This window comes from Lepidochelys olivacea, assembly GCF_965140295.1.
Source record: "Lepidochelys olivacea isolate rLepOli2 genome assembly, chromosome: 3".
Classification (NCBI taxonomy): Eukaryota; Metazoa; Chordata; order Testudines; family Cheloniidae; genus Lepidochelys; species Lepidochelys olivacea.
In genome coordinates, this window is record NC_140413.1 from 109,203,717 (window position 1) to 109,224,852 (window position 21,136).

The 21,136-nt window shown below is 41.4% G+C and overlaps 1 protein-coding gene across 1 annotated transcript in view; it reads right to left on the reverse strand.

Annotated features, from left to right (window-relative positions):
* The window catches only part of HIVEP2 (HIVEP zinc finger 2), a 151,590-nt gene that overhangs the window by 25,228 nt on the left and 105,226 nt on the right, over positions 1–21,136 (reverse strand). The window contains exon 3 of the mRNA XM_084622443.1: positions 561–605. The gene's annotated coding sequence lies outside the window, so the exon portion shown is untranslated. The remainder of the gene's footprint in view (positions 1–560; positions 606–21,136) is intronic.

Consider the following 21,136-nt stretch of genomic DNA (forward strand, 5'->3'; position numbering starts at 1 on the left):
TTTGTAAAAACATTTAAAATATAAGCTAAAACACTAGCCCTATCAATTCACCTCTTCATCTTCAAGTCTACAGTGTAACATTTTAATCAGAGTATATTGCTAGAGAAGAATTATTGAGGACAGCAGGAGTTTAAAAACTACATTTATGACACTTAAGCATGTCATATTTGAAAGTAGTTTAGTTCTGTACAGTATCTAACCAGGTTTCAGCACTTGATACGCTTAAGTACAATTGGTTTCCACAGTTCTGTTTGTAAATAAGTAAAGCTCTGGGGCCTGATTTATGCATCCAAACAGAGTGCTTGAATTGGAAGAAAAATGCAGGATCTCTGCTGTCATATTATCAGAACATAGTATATTTCCAGGATGAAACAGGGCTAAGGAAAAAGGGAGCCAGGATTCCACAACAGATGGAAGATGAAGGGTAGAAGCTGACGGAATGCATTATATTTCTGTGGCTGAAGGACTGCACTTGAGTTGAAAAAAAACTGGCAAAGAGTAGGAAAGTGGGAACAGGATAGGAAGAGATGTAATTTTGTTTTCCATAATAAAAATGTTACCTGCATCTTCTAGACATCTAATACGCATGACTGTCTTGAATATTCCTGTGAAGAAACAAATGCAGTTAGGAGAAAGTCTTGAAATATATAACTGGCACTGGAAAGAGAAATATGGTAACTTCCTATTGTGTAAAGCAGTGCTTGATAAATCCACTTGGCCGTCCCCTGGTGATGAGCAAGAAGCTTCCCCTGGAGAGTTGGAGGCCTGAGCCTGATAACTCTCAGTGTCCAGACTGTGGCTGGAACCATCATAGCAACAACCGTATTTGAATAAAGAATGTTGTTAGCACAGTTTTAAGAGATTTTCCGATGTAGATAGGGAGACCCATGTTAAAAATCCAAGTTAATCTGAGATCCAAATTATTCTCAGAATAATTTACAAAATTCTTTCACCCATGCTCTAAAACTGTGCTGTAGTCTAATTAGGAGGATTATCTGTAGTTTAGTTCAGCTAGCATGGTTCTCAGAAAAAAAATATCCCTTTTCATTTTTATTAGAAAAACAATTCTAGACACACATTAGCAACAACTTTTAAATATGACCACAGCTAGCACAGTTAACAATTTGTTTTTCATACTTTAAACTATGTGTTATTAACCTAAATGGAAAGGCCTAGTACTTTACGAACATATTTTGAAACCTACTTTTCATATTTTCATGTGCAAACCCTTTGCCTCAACTTCCATGTTGAGCACTGATGTGCCAAGTCAAATCAGCAAGAGACTTCTACGACAAATACCTTATTTATACTGCTCTGCATAGAGAAGTATATTATCTAACATGCAGAAACTACCAATATTTCAAGCTAAAGAACGGATAATAATGATGCGTGTTTTCTTTAATACCTTTAGCAGGACTTTGCTCCCATTGGAATTATTGAGATGAGCCCACCTACAATGATCAAGAACTGTACTGCAAGCTAACTAGAGCGTATCATTTGCCTTAAATTGTGAGGTCCTCTCTGGAAGTGGACCAACCCCAGGTTTTTCTATCATAATGTGGAAATACAGCCAAGCCACCAAACCACATTAGTGCACTATCTTCTCATTTCATTTTACATCATTGAAAATGTCGATCATGAAAAGATTATTGAGAAACTGGGAACTGTATTTTTGTCAAATCAAGAGGTTAGCATTTTTAAGGGAGCATTATTCCCTCTAACTCCTTTTTCTAGGATGCCCCTGGTCTGCTATATACAAGGCACAAGTATTCATTTGACTATGGAGCACCTGAAATGTCATAACTAGAGCAAGTTATTAAGTGGCTGTACTGGAAAGCATTAAAAGAAAATTTGGTAAATCACAGTTCTCAGTGCTTCCCAGCTTGTAGTTCATATTACAATCCTTGTAAATGAACAAATTGCAAGTTTATGTATTTCAGGTGAAATCCTGAGTTCCTGACACAGAAAAACTCTTACTGACTCCGGAGTAAGTGTTAGACCCTGCTCAATATTAAGGCTTTTTTTGTGTGTGTTGCTCTGCCAGCATAAAGCTGCACTAAAACCACTGTAACTGGCCCCTGGAGAATTTCTACTCTTAGGGCAATACTTAGCATAGAGCTGCTGTACTGGCTGCTACAGGGCCCTTGTATTTATACAGGGGGCATTGGCAGGGTCCTTAGGTTGCTCTAGTTTCTGCCAACCAGCCTCAGAAGTAACGGAGCACCACAAAGGCCTTCTTTGAGCTGAGTATGGTCTGCAACTGAGGATCTGATCATAAGTGAAGATCTACCTCAGGATTTGATCCCTGGCAGCGAATAGTAATAGAATACTTTTGGCATAACTTTCCTTCCCCCAATTCCCTCTGCTCTGCCAATAATACCCACATTAACAGCCATTTGTTGATTGAATATTGTTACCATATGATGGCTTTAGGTGGCCCATGATGAGTTTGGTGGTTATATTCCAGATCCCAGTTGACAAGAGTCCCTATACTAACATGCCACAATAAAAGCTGAACCTGAAGTCCTTACTAATTAAGACAAAATCAGAGCTAAGTCAGATCTGAAAAAGTGGGCTCAACAATTGGCACTAATCGGCAGCCTATGAATTCAAGAACTGAATGGGCAAGGAGCCTGTTCTTCTCACACCTGTACCTTAGAGTTGAGGTGCATTAGGGGTCCAGTTTGTGGAAGTTGTAGAATTGTCTGTATCTGGATAAACACATGAATTCTGTCTCTGGGGTTGTCAGTAAGGCACCTTTCATGAGCTCTACATTTACACACAGAAAAGCAAACCAAAACAAAGAAGACCATCATTTACAAATTTCTTATGCGCCTTGCATGATAATCTAATCACAAGGGGAATTCCATTTCTCCAGTCTTCGACCTAGATTTATTAAGAACACAATGGAGAAGATGCCCAGATATCTGAGCTTTGTGAAAACATTTACCCCTTTATATTTCCAACATTCTTGGGTTAGGAGACTCTTCTGATTGTGGTTTTGTAGCTGGCATCCTATCTGACAATTTGAATGATTCTGGCTATGCATGCAAATACTTGTGCTCGTCACCTGCACTTGGCAAAGTTTTGTATTATTTTACAATAGAAGAATGTTTGTGCCTTTGCTGCAGTTCTGAAGGAACAGCATAGAATCCTTTTGCACATACAATTTAAAGAAAGTAGCCCAGTTTAACTGAAGTAACCATATTCTCTTTAATCTACCATCTCTTGTATTTGACTATTTTTGAGTACCGTAGTTATCTTTTCACCCTAGAAGACACTATCCCAATTTATTCATTTGTTTAATTCCACCACAGTCAATTTGATTTCTGTATTTTATCTTATTTTACTGAATTCATTTGACGTTCTCCAAAGCTAGCCATTGCATTAGAGGCATTCCACAGCATTGTTGCTTTGAAATGCAATGAAATATTAAGAACACTGAAAACATTTGTAAGTTAAAATGAGCTGGGCTAGTCTTCACAAGGTTTCATAAAATCTCATTTCATAATATTTTAGCATTTTCATGCATGTACAAAATAAACATTGCTTTATTGAAGATGCTAACAAAATATATATTTGATTGTTTGTTATTAAACAAACATACCTGCATTACAGCTGCCAGAGGGGAGAATCTTAGAGCCCAGTCTTTCAGTCTGATCAATGTGGGCACGTACTTGTGCCTGTGGGGATTCCCAAGGAAGTCATAAGCTTAGGGGGCTGCACTAGCAGATCCAATTACAATATCATGGTCATAGAGATTGAAACACCAACTCTGAAATACTTAGGAGCTTCTGGAATCCCAGGACTGCGTGCTGGTTCCAGGATTTCATTCACAATTATTTGGGTATGCAGTTTTGTGTGCACAGTAATTTATGGCTTCTGAGGCCAGATTTTGTATTTGTAAAAGCAGCATTGGCATATCATCTAACTTCCTAACAGGCACACTCCATATATTTTCATAGATTCATAGACACTAAGGTCAGAAGGGACCATTATGATCATCTAGTCTGACCTCCTGCACAACGCAGGCCACAGAATCTCACCCACTCCTGCGAAAAACCTCACCCATGTCTGATCTATTGAAGTCCTCAAATCGTGGTTTAAAGACTTCAAGGAGCAGAGAATCCTCCAGCAAGTGACCTGTGCCCCATGCTACAGAGGAAGGCGAAAAACCTCCAGGGCCTCTTCCAATCTGCCCTGGAGGAAAATTCCTTCCCAACCCCAAATATGGCGATCAGCTAAACCCTGAGCATATGGGCAAGATTCACCAGCCAGACACTACTGAAAATTCTTTCCTGGGTAACTCAGATCCCACCCCATTTAGATACTGTTATTAAAATTTGCCTCACATTTTGCATAACATTTTGGAAGCTTTCAGGCTGAAAGCTGAATAGCTGTACACTTCTGTTAATATTTCTAAAATTGATTATTTTGTTTCTAATTAGGTTTTGCCCAGCTCATTTTAGCCTTGTTGTCCTCAAGGAATTATATCACAAATGACTAAACAGAGGATGCTGAATGGCTCAGATGATTAGGGAACAGTCCAAATCCCATTAAAGTAGATGAAGAGGCCCCTATTTAGTTCAATGTGTGTTGGATCAGGCCCTAAGAAATTACAGCCTTTTACCTCTAAGCCACTGAAGTCAGTGCTGATTAAAAGATAGGATTACCTGAGAACAGATATGTATATATACACAATAAGTTGGTCTCAGTTTAGACCTCAGTAGACAGGTTTCAATTTCAGAAAATCCATCTCAACTTGCAGCACTATGCACCCTTGTTGGAAGTTTCAGTATAAAGATATAAAGGCCAAGGGATAAATGGGCATAGAGAAGGAATTACTCTCTGTCTGTCTTGGATGTGATCCCTCCAAATTATGGATAAGCCATATTGCCATGGCAGTGAGAGGTGGTTTATATCCATTCTGTGGGCCTGATCCAAAGCCCGTTTAAGTCCACAGAAGTCTTTCCATTGACTTCAAGGGGCTGTGGACACAAGCATGAGGATTTATTTGAAAACTTCTAGAGAAAGAGCCAAATTACTTCAATGGCATCTTAAGTTAAGGGCCAAATTCTGCCCTAACTCACACTACCGTGAATCTGAAGCTATTAACATTAAATCCATCGAGGTAACTCCAGTTTACACTGTGTAACTCAGAGCAGAATCTGGTCCTTATTTAGCTTTAAATTGTAACAAATAACAGTTTGAAATTAACTGCTGTGATCTGGAAGTAAATGAATCCACCACCTCCAGAATGTTCACAAAGAAAAAGCGAACAGCACATTGTGCTAAATCTTGAGTTGCTTGGTTGCAGGGAGATGTAGATTTTTGGTGGTTGTTAGGATCCTGGCTTGCTTATAGATGCTCACAGCCCAGCTGCAGCCAAACACACAATTCTTGCTAAATTAAATATCATAAATATAATTTTAAAAGTACAGCTGCCACTCTCTCTGGCTAAAAGAAAAACAAAAAAATACCCTTTAAACTTAAGTTGAGGGTATTTTAAGAAGTCATACTACAGCAGACCTGCTTTACCATTGACCTTTTCACTATAATGACAAGGATTGCTCACTCAAAGTACATCACTATTTCCTGCCCCAGCATCACACATAATGTACACATTACTACCGGATGGAAAATATGTATAAAAAAAGCTTACACGTTGCCAGAGTCCAACTGAACACAGACTTATTTCCACAGGATGATTGTTCAAAAAAAAAAAAAAAAAAAAAAAAAGCTACATATGAGCCAAATTCATCTTAAACACTTCCTTTATTGGTAAAAGTTCCCAAACTAACCACAGTTCTTCTCCTTGAATTGAACAAATAACTGCTATCAGAGAGATGGCGAAACAGCCTGCAGTACATACAACCTTGTCAGTCAATTAACAGCTCATTGATCTTTCCGATCACATTGCTTTTAAAAGAAGGGGTATATATTTTGCATCTGATTACTTAACCTAGCCATGCAGACCACTCTGCAACAATTTCCCTGAAGTATTTCAGCATGTCAGATAATTCTGCACTTAACTGTCCTGGTTGACCATGTTCCAAAAAGGACATATTGAATCTATCTGTATACATAGCAGAAAAACTGGGATTATGCAGATATGAAGCTAAATGAGAGAACTGTGTAAACTGTTAAACTTCTCCCATGGCTACTTATTTCCACTGAGAATAAGTTAAAGCATGAAAATTGACGGGTAAAACATCAATAATTGCCCATGTGCACTTTAAAAAGTTCTGTTGGAACAACTGCAGATTTAATAGACATGAGTCATTGGTGGGATTTTTATAACACCACAAATCCTAATAATATTGGATAACTCAAACTTGTGGAAAATAGGGACTAGGGAGTATTCCACTATATGTAACTCTAGACTGTTCTCAATGGTAGCAGATGACAGAACAAGGACTAATGGTCTCAAGTTGCAGTGGGGGAGGTTTAGGTTGGATATTAGGAAACACTATTTCACTAGGAGGGTGGTGAAGCACTGGAATGGGTTACCTAGGGAGGTGGTGGAACCTCCATCCTTAGAGGTTTTTAAGGTCAGGCTTGACAAAGCCCTGGCTGAGATGATTGAGTTGGGGATCGGTCCTGCTTTGAGCAGGGGGTTGGACTAGATGACCTCCTGAGGTCTCTTCCAACCCTGATATTCTATGATTCTGTGTACTCAGAAGAGTTGGAAAAAGTACATGAGATTGGGGCAGAAGTGGGCAAACTACAGCTCGTGGGCCACATCCGGCCCGCGGGACCATCCTGCCCGGCTCCTGAGCTCCCGGCCGGGGAGGCTAGCCCCCAGTCCCTCCCCCGCTGTCCCCCTCTCCCTCAGTCTCAGAGCACCACGTCGCCAGCACTCTGGCCCGCCACTCCTGCTGGGCAGCACAGCTGGCTTCGGCAGGGCTACGAGCTCCTGCTGCTCTGAGCAGCATGATAAGGGGGTGGGGGGAGGGGTTGGACAAGGGGCAGTGGGTCCCGGGGGGCAGTCATGGGACGTGGAGCAAGCGTGGGAGTCCCATGGGGCCTGTCTGGGAGTGTGCGTGTGGATAGGGGTCGGGGCAGTCAGGGGATGGGGTGGAGGTGGATGGGGGAGGGTCCCGGGGGGCAGTTAGGGGCAGGAGTCCTGGGAGGGGGCAGTCAGGAGACAAGGAGTAGGAGAGGTTGGATGGGTGTGGAGTTCTGAGAGGGGCAGTCAGGGGGCGGGAAGTGGGAGGGGGCAGATAGGGGATAGGGGCCAGGCTGTTTGGGGAGCGTGACAAAGTTCCTCCTCTGCCTTGGTGGGTCCTGCACTTATTGGCAGATTTACTTGCCTCAGAGATTCACGACAGCCCTTGCTCGTGGCTCAAACCTGCCATTCACTCAGCTAACCTCATCACTGGCCAGCATGGAGAAAAGGAAGGAGAACAATCCCCACAGTCTCTGCTGATCCACCTGGTGGGTTGGGGGACAGACCAGGGACCTTTCCCTCTGGTGGGACCCACAGTTCAGGTCAACTCCTCTTATATCCTAGGAGGGAGGGGGATGGGCGGAACCCGGGCCCACCCTCTAATCCGGGTTCCAGCCCAGGGCCCTGTGGATCACAGCTGTCTACAGTGTTTCGTGTAACAGTTGTGTGACAGCTGCAACTCCCTGGGCTACTTCCCCATGGCCTCCTCCCAACACCTTCTTTATCCTCACCACAGGACCTTCCTCCTGATGCCAGATAGTGTTTGTACTCCTCAGTCCTCCAGCAGCACGCCTTCTCACTCCCTGCTCCTTGCATGCCCCTCATTGACTGAAGTGAGGTCCTTTTTAAACCAGGTGCCCTGATTAGCCTGCCTGTTTTAATTGGTTCTAGCAGCTTCTTAATTGGCTCCAGGTGTCCTAATTAGCCTGCCTGCCTTAATTGGTTCAAGCAAGTTCCTGATTGTTCTGGAACTGCCCCTGTTACCTTACCCAGGGAAAAGGGACCTGCTTAATCTGGGGCTAATATATCTGCCTTCTATCGCTTTCCTGTAGCCATCTGGCCCGAACCTGTCACAGGAGGCACAGCCTTCCCTACACAGCTCTCCATACAGTTTCGCAACCGTGATGTGGCCCTTGGGCCAAAAAGTTTTCCCACCCCTGAATTAGGGAAAGAAAAAACCTAAATGCAGAGAAATCTGTTAATCTGAGAGAAATTTCGCACTTTTGAAGTGACAGATGAAATAAATGCATGAATGTAGTGGCAATTCTGAAGCTCAAAAGAAAGGAAACCCAAAATGTTAGTGTATAAACAATATATAGTCGTTCTCTAAATTACCCACACTTGATATACATTAAAGAGGGCAACCAATATCTTAATTAAAAAGAGTTTAGACTGATAATGTTAACAGAATGGATTTATGAATATTACAGATTTTCATATCTCTAAATTTCTCATGTAAATACTAAAATAGTTGTTAATTTTCACCAAAAAAATTGTAAATTTGTGAAGGTGAAGTTTCAATATTTCTATTGGGGAAAACAATTTTTGTATCTTGGTAAAAACAAGTATCTTGTAAAACAGTGAGTATTCCCAAATTTTACCCAAAAGATTTTTACAATTTATTTATGGAAATATAGCATATTTTTACAGCAAAATGATAGGTTTTCACTTTCCAAAAGAAAAAAATATATAGAAATATATTAAGTGAAATCACATTTTCAATTTTTTTATACAGAGATAATTGCTGTATTTTAATGGAAGTGAGATTTTTTTGAACTAAAAATTATCCATTAGCAAAGATAATTGTGTAATTTAAAAACAGCTATGCCTCCTCTCATATCATGTATCAAAATAAGCAATTCACATTTCACACTAAAGTACCGATGCCTGATCCTACAAACACTTACTTATCTAACTTGACCTACTGACTTCAACAGAACTCATCTCATGAGTACGAACTACACCTGTGAATAAATGTTTGCAGAATCTGGTCCTCCATTCACTTTTTCACATATACCAATCATTGTGTACAATCTTATTTTAAATCTTAGGGTTGTTTACTAAATCCTGAGCTCACTGTGTATAATAACAAGATCATTTGCACACTTGGAACCAATCCTGTTCCCACTGAGTTTTTCTGTTGTTTCCATGGTCACCTGCAGGAGCCGGGAAGGGAATTTACTCCCCCTACTTTTCCTCTCAAATGTATACTGTGTTTTTTTTGGCCTCCTTTCTCTGAAGTGATGGCCACAGCTGGAGATGGGGCAGTGGACAAGGCCAAGGGTCTGAGGTGGCAGGAAGCATTCTCTCTCTCATGTGCGAAGAGCTTCAAAAGGATCTCACAAAACTCGGTGACTGGGCAACAAAATGGCAGATGAAATTCAGTATTGATAAATGCAAAGTAATGCACATTGGAAAACATAATCCCAACTATACATATAAAATGATGGGATCTAAATTAGCTGTTACCATTGAAGAAAGAGATCTTGGAGTCATTGTGGATAGTTCTATGAAAACATCCACTCAGTGTGCAGCAGCAGTCAAAAAAGTGAACAGAATGTTGGGAACCATTAAGAAAGGGATAGATAATAAGACAGAAAATATCATATAGCCTCTATATAAATCCATGGTATGCCCACATCTTGAATACTGCGTGCAGATGTGGACACCTCATCTCAAAAAAGATGTACTGAAACTGGAAAAGGTTCAGCAAAGGATAACAAAAAATGACCAGGGGTATGGAACGGTTGCCATATGAGGAGAGATTAATAAGACTGAGACTTTTCAACTTAGAAAAGAAACAACTAAGGGGGGGATATCACTGAGATCTATAAAATCATGACTGGTGTGGAGAAAGTAAATAAGGAAGTGTTATTTACTCCTTCTCATAACAGAAGAACTAAGGCTCACCAAATGAAATTAATAGGCAGCAGGTTTAAGTCAATCAAAAGGAAGTATTTTTTCACACAACACAGTCAACCTGTGGCCAGACCTTTAAATTGTGCCCCCCACTCTCAGCAGGAACCAGTCATCTCTGGCAGAAGCCCCAACCCCACCACTCTGGAGCAGGTCAGAAGCCGCAAGCTCCCCTTCTCCCCCCCAGTCCCCGCCCAGTCTGGTAGGTCGAGAATGGGGCAGGGGTCTCCGGGAGCTGCACTTTAGCTGTAAAAGAGACACATGCGGTGCAGTTTGGCCACCCTGGTATATATCATTATAGCAACATTTTAGGATATCCTGATGCATGAATTGCTGCAAGCCAGCATGTATAATAATCAGCTGTGTATGGTCTACTGCAACTGGTACTCCTCATTTGAGAGGAACAATCTAGACATTTTGTAAAAATATATAGGCCTTTCAAGGTATGAAACCAGGTAAATACAGTATTTTACTGTTTGAAGTTAAGTGGATTTCTAAACTACACCAGACAAAAACAGAACATTAACAATTAATGTGCGTGCCATTTTTTAGAGGAAACACAGAATTCAGTTGCACGGGAAAATGAACAGTTCTCTGTTATAACCTAGCCCAACCCCTCCCACCCTCCTGGACAGTCAGCAATCTATTGGAAATGTACCCAAATGCCTGGTCCCACATGCATCTAAGCTCCAGGCTTCTGGGTACATGGTAGGCACTGTTTATAGCTCTGTGTCTCTAGGGAACACTCTAGGGCAACATCCATTGTACTCAGTCAAGCTAAGCTGATTTACACCAGCTTAGGATCTTCCCCTTACTTCTTATATAATGCTTTTGATCCACAGACCTCACAGTGCTTTACAAATGAAAGTAAATATCATCCTTCCCACTTTAGAACAGGGAAATTGAGGCACAGACCCAATATGGCCTAATATGACACAGCAGGTCAGTGGCAGAACCAGGAATAGCACATATATAGTGCTTTGTATCTTCAGAACTCTGTACAAATACTAATTAATTAATATTTTTTGGGAGAGAGTCACTGTGTTGCCAACAAAAAGCACATACCCTATTTTAATTAGGCCCTGCTGTTGTGTTTTAGCACTCAGAACACCTAAAAGAACTAATTAGCTTGCTTATTTAGATAGACCCTCCACCCCCACCCCATTTGCAACATTTTAGGACACCCTGTTCACTTGGAGATGGTGAATCACTGCAAGCCAGCATGCCCAATTGGTTCCTCAAAAGACACAAAAGGTGTAAAAATAGCTCTTGCAGATGAAGCAGGAACAGCGTCAGCAGCCAGATGAGCGTGGGTGATCAGATAAGGGTCTGTTGCTGCAAAGGGCAAATTATTAAGAGAATGCTTGTCTTTTTTATTAAGCTTTGTTCCTCCTCCTTGAAATAAGCCATTTGCAATGCATAATAAATGACAACACCTGACAAGCTCTACTCCTCCTATAATTGCAAGTTTCATACAAACTCAGGAAGCAGTTTGAACGTAACTGAATGTACACTGAAGGTGTCACTAAATATAAATAAAATAAATAAATGAGCCAAATACAAAGCCTAAAAATAGCCAGGACTACTCACCACATATGACCTTGTGTGTCTATTTGGCAAGTCTAACACCAACTTTACTGGTTTTAAAAACAATCCTACCTTTATGCAAAATAGCTTCCTCTTTCTAAATTTAACTTGAGAACATGAGCTATGCTAAAGGGAAAAAAAATACAGTTCTTAAAGTTGCTGCTTTTCACTTAGAGCACTGAAAGCCTGGCTGAAGAACTAATATGTGACAAGACAGCATAGAAAACATACAGGGGATTTATACTCTTTACATCTCACAGGAAATAGCCAACAGCTCTTTATCAAAAGTTCCCAATGGATAATCAATTAGAGCACTAAATAGATTCAGAAAAACATAACTCTGCATTTGAAACAATACTTCCCTTTTGCTCACCAAGCAAAGGCACATTTAACCACTGTAGCATGGCCATTTTACAAAAATATTTCATCACACTGTTTCAAGTGGAGGAGGGGGGATCAAAACCTGGACCGTAAGCACCAAGCCCACTATCACTTGAATTAAAGAAGTCTTTACCTGTGACAGGTTTCAGAGTAGCAGCCATGTTAGTACTGCTGTTCTTTTTACCTGTGAGAAAGTAGAAGGCCAAATACTCACTAGGATTAGTTACTAGAGGAGGACATAATCACATGCAGTAGACCAGTGAATGGCCAATCCTGCAACACAATGGTCTCAAGTCTCATTTACATTAGAACCTCAGAGTTATGAACACCATAGTTACTCATTGATCTGTCAACCACGCATCTCATTTGGAATCAGAAGTCCGCAATCAGGCAGCCTCAGAGACCAAAAGAAAAGAAAAAAGCAAATACAATACAGTACTGTGTTAAAGGTAAACTAATAAAAAATAAAGGGAAAGTTTAAAAAAATTGACAAAGTAAAAAAAACTGTTTCTGTTCTTGTTTCATTTAAATTAAGATGGTTAAGAGCAGCATTTTCTTCTGCATAGAAAAGTTTCAAAGCTGTACTAAGGCAATGCTCAGTTGTAAACTTTTGGAAGAACAACCAAAACAGTTTGTTCAGAGTTACAAACATTTCAGAGTTACAAACAGCCTCCATTCCCAAGGTGTTCGTAACTCTTAGGTTCTACTGTACACTAAGGCTGCATTACGCCACTCTAGAATATAATTCACTCCCACCTTAAGATCTCTTTGCACTGCAGAAGTGGTGTGAAGTGGCCTTAGTATCAGAGCCGGTGCTAGGCATAAGCAAACTAAGCAATTGCTTAGGGGCCTGAGCAGCTCAAGGGGGCCCCATTAGCTTTTTATTAATTATTATTATTATTACTACTACTGTGACGGGGGCAAAATATTCCTGTTTAGGGCCCTCAACGGTCGAACACTGCCTCTGCTTAGTGTAAATGACAGTCAGACCCAATGGAACTACTCAGCATAGTAAGCACTATACTCAGGTTTGTTTACAGGACTGGGGATTTTCAAAGGTCTATAAAAATACTAACAAACGAATGAATCTTCAGAAAGTTAACTATTATTCCCATTTTATGCATGGGTATATTGAGGCAAATAATGGCTAGAGTTGGGATTAGCACTCAAGAGCTTTCACGGATTCATAGATTTCAAGGCCAGATGGAACCATTGTGATCATCTTGTCAGACTGCCTGTATAACACAGGCCAAAGAATTTCCTCAAAATAATTCCCAGAGCAGATCTTTCAGAAGAACATTCAACCTTGATTTAAAAATGGTGAGCTATGGAGAGTCTACCACAGCACTTAGTAAATTGTTCCACTGATTAATCACTCTCACCGTTAAAAAGGTACACCATATTTCCAGTCTGAATTTGTCTAGCTCCAACTTCCAGCCATTCCATCATGTTATCCCTTTCTTTTCTAGACTGAAGAGCCCACTATCAAATATTTGTTTCCCATATAAGTACTTATAGACTGTAATCAAGTCACCCCTTAACCTTCTCTTTGTTAAGCTAAATAGCAGTATGCTCAACTGACTGTACATAGCTGTAGCCAAGTAACTGCCCTATGGCCGGAAATATGAGGGTTGGTATGAGTCATGGATGATTTCTACAGTGGATGTAAACCGGCTGACTTTGCTCAGTGTGTATAGGGTTACAGATCAGTCACACTGAGATTTTCAGCCCCCTGCCTTCCACCCATAATAGGTGGGTGGCAGGAATTTTGAAAATTTTACATACTACATATTATAAAATTGTCAATGGCTATACAGCCCAGATAGTCAAGCCACCATCACTTGACTGTACCATGACACTTTTGGATGCTCATGTCTTGTTACCACTAACAAAAAGATAAGTCAGTCAAGGTGAGAGGTCCCTTAAGAATCTCTGTAATTGTTTGACGTGTACTTGGGCAAAAGTATTGCTGGAAGTACCTTTTCCAAATGAGCTGTGCAGGAAAGTGATCTTGTCTACAATTATGGCTCTACTTAATCTTAGGACTCCTTTTGCTTATGTCTGCATGGGGGTTTTGTTTCATTATTATTCATTCCTCTTCTGTGGATACAAATACCTCACATCAATCATTTCTGACCTGAGGTTAAACAAAAATGTACAGCTGATCACAAATACAGAATTCATAGTTAATGGGGGGGGGGAAGTGTGTAATATAAATCATTATTGATTATACAAGCAAGATGCAAATAAATGATTATTCTTGCCTTACATTTTTATTTTGTCAATATTTTAAAATAAAACAAAGTAGTATGTTCATTTGATTAACATTAATTCCAATGGGACATGTAGAAGTATAGTCTCTTCTTGATGCATGCGATTAACTCCATCTGGTAATGCCATTGTTTGTGCATCATCATAGCTTTGCCTTCCTATCTTCTCCCTTAACACTAAATGGTAATAAATAGTGATTTTTTTTTTTTACCAGAACAGATAAACATTGTGATGCAAGAAAAATTAGATGATGATGTTATTCTACAGCCAATGAAATTCTGATCTGAAATTAACCACAATATTATTATTATGTAGGAGGAAATATGAATGAAAAATAATTATTAGTAGTCTTTAAATACTTGGGGCCATGATCTGGCTGTAGATATATATGAAGTTAATAGGAGCCACATACTCAAAGCCACAATTTGGTTATTAAATTATAATGTTGAAGGCACAGTGACCAGATTTTGAATTTATTGCCTCAGTCAAGCTTTCAGAGCAAAAATTACAACAGACAATGGAAACAGGTTGCCAGTCCTTTTAGGTCTTTATCTTTTTAAAGATAAAGAAACAGAAACAGAACATTTTACAGACGATAAAATCAAATGAAAACATAACGTGACTGAATATTGACAAAATTTAAATCTAACTGTACTGTGTGTGTGCAGGAATCTATGATTTTAAAAACACACAAACCATTTTCTCAGGTAGTACAGTGTGGGACAAATCCTACCCCCTACATGCTCTGTGGCACAGAACCAGTGGGCTGCAAACTCCAGGCAGCAGTTCACAGCCCATTCCTACTCCACAGTTGTGAACTGCATGTGGAATCCTTGTGGGGGGTATTCCCTCTGCCAAGCAACAGTTTCCATGACTCCCCTCCTAGCTGTGCAGAGATTAAATTGGGGAGGTTGTGCTGACGTGCAAAGCCTTCCCGGCTACACAGCAGTAAGGTGGGTCTGCATGGCTGACAGTGAGCTTTACTGGTCCCTAAAAGGGAGATGTAAACCCCCAAAACATGAGCAGCCGATAGCCCTGAAAGTGAGGTATCAGCTGTGCTTGAAATCTTCCTCACCTGGACTGGGGGGAGGAGCTAGGAAGGAAGGTACAGACTTCCCCCACAATCTACAAGGCTTACAGCCCTAGGGTTGCTAGAGTATTCAGGACCTCTGCAGAAGGGAGGGTAAGTACGGCTAGGATGTGCAGGGGCCCAACTGAAAGGTCCCTGCTCCCTTAGCAGGACTTGGCCCAAAGGGAGATGGTGAAGATAAATAAGACAAAAACATTTTAGGTTATTTTTTCCCCTTTTGACAAGGTCTTTTCCCTCACAGATTATAAATCCAGAAACGACCATTGTGATCATCTAGTCTGACCTCCTGTATAACACAACTTCCCCCCAAATCATTCGTGTATAAACTAGAGCATATATTTTAGGAAAACATCCAATCTTGATTTAAAAATTGCCAATGACGGAGAATCCACCACAACCTCCGGTAAGGTGTTCCGATGGTTAATCACCCTCATGGTTAAAAAAGTGCCTTATTTGCAGTCTGAATTTACCTAGCTTCAACTTCCAGCCATTGGATATTGTTAAACCCTTTCTTTGTTATGCAAAATAGATTGAACTCCTTAAGTCTATCACTGTGTGAATGTCTACAGTGCAATTAAACACCCACGGCTGGCCTGTGTCAGTGGACTTGGGCTATGGGTTGTTTAATTGTGATATAAACCCTCCCCCATCATAGGGTCCCAGAGTCCAGGCTCCAACCTAAGCCTGAATGTCTACACCGCAATTTAATGGCCCCATTGCCTAAGCCCCATGAGTGCTCCAACACTGGCCAGCTGCAGGTGTTTTAATTGTAGTGTAGACATATACTCTAAGGCATGTTTTCCAATCCTTTAACCATTTTTGTGGTTCTTCTCTGAACCCTCTCCAATTTGTTAACATCCTTCTTGAATTGTGGGCACCAGAACTGAACATAGTATTCCAGCAGTGGTTGCACCAGTGCCAAAATACAGAGGTAAAAAATGTATCTATTCCTACTCGATATTCCTCTGTTTATAAACCCCAGGATCGCACTGGCCACAGTGTCATATTCAGATGATTATCCCCTATGACCCCAAGTCTTTTTCAGAGCCACTACTTCCCAGGACAGAGGGCTCCATCCTGTAAGTATGGACTACCTTCTTTGTTCTCAGATGTATACAATTACATTTAGCTGTCTTGCGCCCAGCTTACCGATTCAGGTCGCTCTGAATCATTGACCTGTTTTCTTCATTATTTACCAGTCCCTCTTCTTAGTGTCATCTGCAAGCTTTATCAATTATGATGTTATGTTTTCTTCCAGGTTATTGATAAAAATGTTAAATAGTGTATGGCCAAGAGTACATACTGTGTTTCAGGGTGAAAGCCAGGCCTCTATTTAATGGGCGTTGGGAAGAAACTTTTTCTGGGGACAGATTATTCCCTAACTGCCCACTGCAGGGTCTCTCACACCTTTCTCTGAAGCTTCTGGTACTGGCCACAGTAAGAGACAGGATACTGGACTAGATGGAACATGGGTCTGAAGTAGTCTGGAAATGTGTATGTTACTATAAAATAAAAGGCCAAAATCAGAGGTCACATAACACATAAATGGTTATATATTTTAGGTGTGGGTAACTGGGGGTAAGTGGTGTAACTTGCACCATTTGGGGACAGAAGAGTGAGGTTGAAACAGAAAACAATAAGAGGCAATATAAAGTTATAATATTACATGGTGAGGGGCTACTCTATCATAAACCTTCTTACAACCTCCTGTTGGTTGCTTTTCTTGCTAAAGTCTCACCTTCCTTTCCTTGAATGGTGTCATTTTCACCAATTTATACTTCCCTCCCACTTACTGATGTATAATGTACACCACCATTTACATCATCTCTGAATCTAGTCTAGAATCTCCAAAGCAAATGGAGTATGCGCTATCTACACATCATCTCCACAAAGGTAAGGATTAACGTTTTATTGACAGTTACTGTAGGCAGGCAGCTTGGCTCCTAATGCAATTTTTTTCCCCCCACAAAGAAGACCTGTTTGGCTGTGAGAACTACATGGCCACAGGCACGGCTTGTCCTATAAATGACATACATCCTCATTGTTTGGTGAAAGGACAGGACCAGTTAAGTGTCTTGTATAATTAACATTCTGCTTTTTCATCTGTTGAGCACATATCCTACCCTCAGTCCCAGTCCCCCTCTTGTTTAATTTACTAATATTTATATAGATCTTGTTGTTACACTGAGAAAGATCATAGCCCCGAAAAGGAGACCAACAAGGAGGCCTGGCTATTATTATTTTTATTACAAGGGGAGAGAGGATGTGATAAGAGAGAAGCTATAGTGAAACAGATCAATTTAACAGGAATCCTCAGGTTAAAAGATGAGAAATATAAGATATCTGCCTGACTGAAGTAAAAACTACACTATATTAACAAAACTCAGATACCATCGTTAACAGTACTCATGTTTCCACTGCTGATCTTATCCTATGCTCCAAGATGCATTTAATATTAGCCTCCTCTTTTCACTCTGAGCTGTACCAGCACCAGCAGGGAAGGCCGCTGTAACTCTGTCTTATGGTAAACAAAAAATACAGCAAAAATGAACTGCAAACACTGCAGTCAAAACACGAGCAAAACAAAAATGCTTACATGTGCCCAGAGCACTCTAATTGCTCAGATTTTTTCTTTCCTACAAGAAAAGGTGCATCTAAAATATTTCAGGACACTTACTAAATTGTAAGATCTTTTTGTTCTATGTTTGTACACCGCCTAGCACAATGGGGTTCTGGCCCATGATTGGGGCTCTTAGGTGCTACAATATAATTAATAATAATAACACCACCACCACATAAATTTCACAGCTGAAACTGCGCTAGGAGATTGCTTCTACTTCCTCACTAGACTGAAGCTAGACTTGCAAAATTACAGTTCTTCTGGTGCGTCTTAATACATAAGAAAGGTCACCTACACCTCTGAATTAAGCAGCTGCCTCAGTCATGACCCAGCTACTACCAGCAACAGACCCCTGCTGCAGCTCATCATCTGAACTGAACACTTCACTTGCTCTCTAAATTTAAGAAGAAAATTTTATTTCTGATATCTTTGATAACCCCAAGCACTTGGATGCAACTGTATGAGACATGCCACTCCTCCATGCCATTCCTACACCATGGATCCTAAATAATTGCTCTACTAGCACCTCCAAAGTGCTCCCTGTTCATTAGAACAAGCTAGACGAGTTGCTGTTCGTATCTTCACAAGCTGGTACTATTTTATAGCATGAGAGTATTACAAATGTTTGACCCAAAATTCAGCCTCTTATTTCTGATCTGCAAAACTTCAAAGCTAAGAAGATATCAGTCTGTTTTTCCCCCCATAGATTTTCTCCAAGCAGATTGAGTCATATTTCAGGATAACAATTTATCTTTCTCCTTGATCTTGAGTGCATTATAGAACTAATTTTAAGGTGGCACCTGGCTTACACTCTGAATATATAAAACTGCTTAGTAAAGTAACGGGAGAGCACTGAGAACTGCTTTGCAGATAATTGTTTAAAGTACAGTTCTTCACACTAAGACTACGTCTACACTGCACATGCCTGGCAGCAGCATGTAGGGTATGTGTAGCTATATGCGACAGTGCAAAGCAGACTGTGTCCACACTGTGGTGTGTCACTACGTGTGTCAGAGAAAAACTCTGGCACCAAGGAGCCCCCCACGCCCTCTTTTCCCTCTGCTGGAGTCTTTTAGGCCTTATCTACATTACACAGTTTTATCGGCACAAGTTAAGCAGACAATCAAAAACTGGTAAAATTACATTGCTTGTGCTTGTTCACACTAAGCCCCTTCTGTAGGCAGAGTGCATCCACACTTGGCATTGTGAGAGCAGTGCACTGTGGGTAGCTATCCCACTGTGCTACTTGCCACCTTTTACAGCTAGGAGTTGTGGGAAGACAGAGTAGATCGCAGTGCATCATGGGTATGGGCTCAACCTCCCATGATGCAGTTCTTCCATTCCAGCGTTCCATGGGCTTCCGACTGAATTTCGTGCCAATTTTCAATGGCCCCTGTTTACTGTGCACTTGCCATCTATGTCTGAAATGATGGCTCCCGCACTGCTCTCTACTGTTGCGGTCACTGTTATGAACACATCGTGGATGGTCATGCAATATATCATGACCTTCCAGTCTGAACAGGAATTAGAGCTGCCTGCCTTGCTGTGTACCTTGGAAAGAAACAACATCAGATTACTTTTGGCATTCACGGAACAGCTGAACATGATGGACTGTCACTTTGGGCTTGTGAAACAAACACAGAGTGGAGGAATTGCATCGTTATGCAGGTCTGAGATGATGAACAGTGGCTACAGAACTTTCAGATGCGCAAAGCCACCTTCCCTGATCTTTGTGCGGAGCTTGCCCCAGCCCTGCGGCACAGGGACACCAGAATGACAGCTGCCCTTTCAGTGGAGAAGCGCATGGCCATCGCAACTCCAGACTGCTACCGCTCAGTTGCGAATCAGTTTGGAGTGGGGAAGTCGACTGTTGGGGCTCTGTTAACGCAAGTGTGCAGGGCCATTAATCACATCCTGCTATGAAGGCCTGTGACTCTTGGCAATCTGCGGGAAATAGTGGATGGCTTTGCGGCAATGGGATTCCATAATGGCGGCGGGGTGATAGATGGCACGCATATCCCAATTCTGGCCCCGTGCCCCCTTGTGATGGAGTACGTCACTAGGAAGGGGGTACTTCTCTATGGTATTGCAGGTACTTGTGGATCACTCTGGGTATTTCACTGACATCAGTGTGGGGTGGTCCGGGAAAGTGCGTGACACATGCATCTTCAGGAATACTGGCCTGTACAGAAAGCTCCAAGCAGGGACTTTCTTTCATGACCAGAAGATTCTAGTGGGGGATGTTGAAATGCCCGAAGTGATCCTGGGAGACCCAGTGTATCCCTTACTCCCACAGCTCATGAAGTCGTACACAGGAAATCTGGATAGCAGCAAGGTGCACTTCAACAATATAGTCTGAGCAGGTGCAGAATGACCCTGGAATGTGCCATTGGCAAATTAAAAACATGCTGGCACTGCCTTTATGGCAGGTTGGATCTAAATGAGGAAAACATTCTCATGGTCATAGCAGCCTGCTGCACGCTCCATAATATTTGTGAGGCTAAGGGTGAACAGTTTCCTCCGGGGTGGAGCTCGGAGGCAGATCACCAGAGTGCTGAATTTGAGCAGCCAGATACCAGGGCTATTAGAGGGAAACAATGGAGGACTATTTGAACCAGGGAGGCTTTGAGGCAACATTTTGATAATGAGCCCCAGTGATGTGTCTTTCTATACAGCACTCTGCCATGCTTTGTTAACATGCTGCCTTGCATGAAAATCGTGATGATTCATGACCAGGATTTGTAGTCAAGCAAATGATCAAACCACCACAAGTGGGAGACAAATTAAGATAGAAACTCTCTGAAAGATAATTGGTATATTTAATAAAATGGTTAACAGCATACACAAAAGGCTTGGTGGGAAGGGAGGTAACAGTCCAGGGCAGCGTAGGCTCTCATATTTGTGTGTACGCCCAGCTATCATTTTGGAAGCTTTCCAAGGGGGTGGAGTGAACGGGGTACTGAGACATTCCAGGAAGTTGCAAGGAATGTGTGGAAGAAGTTTGGAAAGGGAAGAGAAAGCAGTTCTCTATCGGATGCGGGCTGTGGGGTGGGGTGGTGGAGCACTCGTGTGTTCTGCCTAGAGCATGATTAGGGACTTCAACATCTTTGTTTGCTCCTCCATCACTTTTGTCATCCACTCCTGGCCTTTTATAATGAGCTCCTCACTCTCCTTTATGTCCTACCTTTCTATTTTAAATTTTTCCTTCAGGGTCTCTCTCTACTCCCTGTGTTCTCTTTTTTTGGCCTTTGAGAATTGTAGCACCTCTCCCAACATGTCCTCCTTCCTCTGCCTTGGTCACTTCCTTATCTGGCGGAGGTGC